Source organism: Corvus moneduloides, chromosome 2, assembly GCF_009650955.1.
Source record: "Corvus moneduloides isolate bCorMon1 chromosome 2, bCorMon1.pri, whole genome shotgun sequence".
In the NCBI taxonomy this organism is placed as follows: domain Eukaryota; kingdom Metazoa; phylum Chordata; class Aves; order Passeriformes; family Corvidae; genus Corvus; species Corvus moneduloides.
The window spans coordinates 11,076,139-11,082,327 of NC_045477.1; the positions used below are offsets into that span (position 1 = coordinate 11,076,139).

Below are 6,189 nucleotides of genomic sequence, written 5' to 3' on the forward strand. Positions count from 1 at the left end.
CCAAGACTGACACCTAAATGTCCACTGTAACTGTTGGTTATAGCAACAACCTTGTGAATATCCTGTGCCCATATTAATCATTCTCATTCCATTAATCATTCAATCATTTCTCTGACTGACATTGCTGATGGAGCCTTGGATGGGAAGATGCAGGTAAACACCCCCTACTTGCACCAGATTTGAGCTGCAGTAGAGTGCACCTATTTCTCACTGCCCAGCAGGAGACATGAGACAAGGGAATTAATACTTTTAACAATTTTGCCTCTGTAGCTCTGGCTTACACTTTGTGTAATGACCAAAAGCAGCCACCCATGTACTTGCTATGCACTACACTTGCTGTACAGTGTACACTTGCTGTACACTATATCCAGCTGTGCCAGAGAAATAGTGAAATGTGTACCAGGTATGAAGTACCTGAAATGTAAAAAGTCACATGTAAGTCCAAAATTAGTTTCCATCATTAATTTCTATAACATTAGGAATAAAATATGGTTGGTTTTCCACAACTGTTTTAATTCATGAAGTTTATTTTATGTAGGTTATATCAGAAATTAGTAACCCAGTATCAACAACTTTAAATAGCAGACCATAACTTTGGCTAGAAGGATAACTACTTCCCTGGATTTACAGCTGGTACCCTGCCTATTCTTGGCCCAAGATTTTTAACAATAAAGTTAGTTAGAGACTATTTTTGCAATCCTAGAGGCCTTTGTAAGGACCCATGTGAGTATTACTATTCCTTCTTGATCATAAATGCTTTATCTATAAAAGACATATGTATGCAGTGGATATATCGCCACTTATCTAAACTTATGAGAATGACCAAAAAAAAAAAAAAAAAGCCTCATTCTGGATTGGTTGCGCAGAGCTTAAATTTATCAGGCTGGGTTTTCTTTGGTGCAACGTGCCTGTACTGAAGTGTCATCACACTCATTTGCATTTGTATTACTTCTCCCAAAGCTAATTGCAACTATCTTTCTTGCCTAACTTTTTTCTTACTATTAACTTCAGCAAAATTTAATATATTATGCTAGTTCCAAATTAATAAAGGAATTCTGCAATTTCCAGTTTACATACTGCACTCTAATACCTTTTATGAGCTGAACTGCTTGGTATATTGTGAACTATAATTTGAAATAACTGACATTTTTATGCATTAAATTGTAGGTAAAATAGGATAAACGAGCAAAACTCCGATGCTCTTTCTTCATGCCAGCACGTTCCTGACTGCTCCCTTAGCTTTGGCATTAGGATTCTGAGGGATGCCCAGAACAAGCCCAGCTGGAAGCACAGCTCAGCTTTGCACCAGGTGTTATCCCCGCTGCCCTTGAGCTCCGCGCCCCCGGCGCCCACCGACCTCTCCCGCTTTCCCACCCCCAGCCCCTGCCAAACTTGGGGAAGTGACCTGGCGGGAGGCACCTGCCGAGGGAGCAGCCGGCGCCGGGCGGGGCGGTGCAGGGACCGGGGGCTGCCTCTCCCCGGAGAGGCGCTGAAGGAGGAGGATGCTCCGCCGCGCCCGCCCCCGGGGTGAGCCCCGGCCCGGCTCGGGCTGTGCTGGGTCTAAACCGCAGGATTCCGCCCCCATCCCCTTTTTTTTAATCTCTCAGCTTCTGCCCCCACCTCTTACCTGGGCGGCGGGAGCCCCGAAACGCGGTCCCGGGAGATGCGGGAGGCGCCCGAAGTTTGTCGGGGGAGGGAGGGGGCAGATCTCGCTGGAATTAAAGCCCCCGGAGTGCGCGGTCCGCAGTTTGCACAGCCCAGGAGGAGGAAGCTCACTTGCTCTGTTTAAAGGGGGTAAAAAAGAAGAAGGGGAGCGGATGGAGAGCGAGGGGAAGGCCCCCGTTCCTACGGGCTCCTGCAGCCGAAGGGAGGAGTTAGTTTAATTAGAGGCCGCGCTCCCGGGAAACGTGCCCGAGTGGGCGCACGGACGGGCGGGGCGCGAAAGTTGCGGCGCTCCGCAGCTCCAGCACCGCGGACAGCGGCACCCGGCCCGGCCCCGGGGCGCCGGCAACAGCACATGGGCCAAACCCCGCCTGCTGGACCGTGCTGGAAGATCGGGCAAGCTGCTCCAGTCGTAAATTTTTATCATCCTTTGAAGATGGCATGCTATCTCTCCTGGGAATATGCCAAGTGGTTTCTGCCAGCAGTCTCTGAAAATAGGGATCAGCTCATGAGTGCCTGAAGAATCACTGATATCCCCCCTAATACACAGAAATCATACTTTATTGCATGCATTCTGACAGATGAGTGATCCACTACCACTGGCTGGCAAATATTATTAACCTTATTCTGCAGCTGAGGACATTGGGATAGAGAGGTTAAGAAATGACTGAGGTTTCACACATAGAGCCAGATCCCTGTATGATTCCAGATGTGCATGTACTTAAATTGTAGAATGATTTTCCTCTTCAAATCATTCCTTTCCCTCCCCCTTGCTTCTTGTATTTAATCATGGAACCAAGAGAATCACAGAATAGTTTGGGTTGGAAGGGAACTTAATGGTCATCTCGTTCCACCCCCCTGCCATAGGCAGGGACACCTTCCTCTAGACCAGGTTGCTCAGAGCCCCATCCAGCCTTGGACACTCCTAGGGATGGTGAAACAGCTATCAAGAATCTGTCTGTCCGTATATATTTCCTTTCCACGGGACTCCTGGTTTGATATATGCGTGTTGCAGTATCCCCACTGCAACAGGATGGGGCAGCCACAGCTTCTCTGGGAAGCTTTAAGTGTAGTGCCTCAATAACACTACCAGCTACAGCTTGGTTATCAACACTTGAAGTGTTTACAGAGCTTCTCCAAGCACTATTTCTCTGAGAAATATGACTTGAAGTCCTCCAGAAAATTGGTATTGTGAATGTAATGCCCGAAAATAAAGCAGCATAGTTTTGTGAGGAACAACCAACAAGGAGCATGAGACCAGAACCAGATTTTTTTTTTCCACACAGAGATGTCCATGAAGCAATTCAGATAAGAGTTCACATTTTAGGCACTCTCAAGCAGAAAGGGAAGTATTCACCTTTTGTAAATCTCAGCAATAAAAATTTCAATAATTCCATAAATGCTTTTTATCTCAAGAGTATGTTAAATATTAAGTAAACATTCCAGGACAACAAAAAAGCTGTGTTTCAGCATTGTCAAAAAAACATTGCTAAGTTATTTTGGAAAAAAAAAAATATATTTTACATTGAGAAAGGAAATTTTCATTACTAACAATTCACATAAAGTGTAAACAAAAAGAACCCACCACTTGCTGTTTGTTGAAAATAGTTTAGTGATTGAAAAAAAAATAGAAGCAGACTTGGGGAAAGTTCATCAATGATCAAGAAAGACAAGGGGTAGGTAAGGTTATCTTAGAAACAATATGCATGACCCTTCAGTTCATCAATATTTATATTATGTACTTTTGTGCATGTCTTTTCTAAATACCTGTATGGCGTGAGAATACAAATTACAGTTGTGGAAATGGAAGAGAGTATGGAAGGCTGGACAGACGGAAGTAATTAAATAATTATTTAATATGTATGCCTTTTATTTTAAATTATACATGCAATTCCTCACAGCCTGCCCAAGGTGTTTACTGTTTAACGTACATTTAAAAATGTCTTCTTTTTCTACTGATCTTCCTTTCGTTGGCTAAGAAAATATTTTAAATATATGTATTTACATACACACACACATGACAAAACCTAGAGCCAGGCATTTACAACATTTTGCAAAATGGAGCAAAACTGGAGGAAGGACAGACCTTGAAATCTCAGGATCTGAGATGTAGACAGTAACATAAGCTTAGGAAAGGGCGTTTAGATCGCAACACACTTAAAATTGCATGGTGCAAGTTTCCCCAACAACAGCCTGAAAGCAGGTGTGCCAGTTAGGCTCCTCACAGATTGCACAGCGAAGACACAGGCCTCTTTAGTGGAAGTGTCTTGGAGCATATCCAGTACTGATCCATGACTATGGATATGACTGTGTCAAAACTCAGGCTGCTCTGGCTTCGCACTCAGAAGTCACCTTGCTGTACAGATGGTCTGAGAGATGAAGCATGGAAGAAGAGAGCTAAAATGCTGGTGGCAGAAGTCATGAACTGAATGGGACCAACTGCACGAAGCAATGTATGAAATATCCTGCTGTGGCAGAGAAGACTTTCTTTGCTGCCCTGGGCTAGCCACTAGCTCCCAGTTAGGAAGCTCATTTAGGGTAGTGTCCAGTTTGGTATGCTCATTTTACGGGGCAATCAAAACCATCCTCATGGTTAACACCTGGCAGTGTGGGTAGCGCTGCTCTGACATGGCATGAGTTCTTGGCATCCATGGCCTCAGTGCAGTTTCCACCAGACAAAAATTTTTCTCAGATAGTGAAAAATCAAAGTCAAACAAGGGCCAAACAGTTACTATGAGAAATTATCAAGGACTGAATAATGATCAGCTTAGAATGGAATTAAAATTACAAGATGCATATACATATTTTGAAGACGAGATCTTTGGCCTCCTCCGCTTTTGCTATAGAGCACACAGGGTCCTCTTATGTCAGACACAAACAAGTATGGGACAGCAACAGCAAAAATCTGCCTTCACTGAAGACCTTATAGTCTATTAAGGTAAAAGTCTGGAGAAGAATAATTACTGTGTGGGCAGCATAAGTTTTATGTGTTCTTAATTATTCATTTCTTTGCTGCTAAGTGCTTTGATTTAAAAATGATGTGATGTGTACATGCAGTGTTGATACTCAGATAACTTAATTGTTTTGGTAATATAACAAGGCATATGATGTAATGTCAATAGACTGCACCTTGTGTGCATTACAGAGCTTTTCCATGTGGATGCTTATCCTCTAGTGACAGCTAATGATTCCTAATACGTGCACAGGGTAAAAAGAGACTGCTGTGATAGACACTTAATAAACAGTTAAACAGATTGCTGGGAGAGCCAAGAAAAAAGCCTCAAAATTTTGGCTTTGAACTGGTTTTGGAATTATATAAACAGATGCAACAGATTTGAATATGAAGAAAAGGAAAAGCCTGAGGGAGAAAGATACTGAACTACTGCAGATATTTGTTCATAATTACAAACCTATCATCTTCCCTTCCAAAAATATGCTCCAAGCAACACCAATTTTACAGTGTATTCCAAGGAGTAATCCAAGCTCAAAAATATTAGTTACTATAGGGCACAATGAATTTTCTTCTCCAGGTGTTTCAGTAAAGGAGTACAAAGTATCTAATTAAATGTAAACATCCAAGTGGGTATTCATGCCTTCCATCTGAATTACTGCCTAGGAAAAACTCTCTGTTGACTATACAGAAAAGCTACATTTCTAATCATATCACCTAAACAGTGATAAGTAGATGTCTTTCATTCTCTTTTTTTCTTTTTTTTTCCACATCCATTTGTTCTGAAGCAAAATAGAACTGGAAATACACAAAAGAGAGAGAAAGGGAAATAAAGTCTAGACAATTACTCTCATTATGGCTCGGCCACTTGGGAGTAGTAGCATTTATTGCTCAGGTCTTGAAGGAAGAGGATTTACACGGGACAGGTATCAATAGCTCACTGTTCAGAGCAAAGAGGAAATGCTCACCTTTATGCAATAACTGTGTGCTATGTAGTCTTTTTAAACACATATCGTCTATACTATTTACTGTGAGGGCAGTGAAGCACTGGAACAGGTTGCACAGACAAACTGTGGATGCCCCATCCCTGGAAGTGTTCAAGGCCAGGTTGGATGGAGCTCTGGGCAATGTGGTCTAGTGGAAGGCGTCCCCACCCATAGCAAGAAGTTGAAATGAGATGAGCTTTAAATTCCCTTCCAACCCAACCCACTCAGTCATTCTATAATCCAATGCAAGAACATTCATGTGAGAGTCATCCTAGTTCTGCTGTAAAGTGTGTCTTTCTGGACAGCTTGTGGGGTTTTTCTTGGTTTGAGTGTTGTTGGTTTAATTTATTGTTTGGCGGGGGGTTTTTTTGTGTTTGGGATTTTGAAGATGTTAGTATTACTGACAGGTAGCAAAAAAGAGCAGGAAATCACCTCCTGTAGTCAAGATAGGAAGATTTATTAGAGCAACCATCTTTCTTCTCTGTCTCTATGAATATTTGTCCCATTGAAATTAGTATTTTGGCAGTAATTTCAGCAGAATTGGGATGTCATTAAACAATTTTAGTAGGTATGAGGTATGAAGGCGTCAAC

At 42.5% G+C, this 6,189-nt stretch overlaps 1 protein-coding gene across 1 annotated transcript in view; it reads right to left on the reverse strand.

The window, feature by feature from the left end:
- Positions 1–1,839, reverse strand: part of ROBO2 (roundabout guidance receptor 2) — a 1,045,807-nt gene extending 1,043,968 nt beyond the window's left edge. The window contains exon 1 of the mRNA XM_032097063.1: positions 1,628–1,839. The gene's annotated coding sequence lies outside the window, so the exon portion shown is untranslated. The remainder of the gene's footprint in view (positions 1–1,627) is intronic.
- Positions 1,840–6,189: the final 4,350 nt, after the last annotated feature.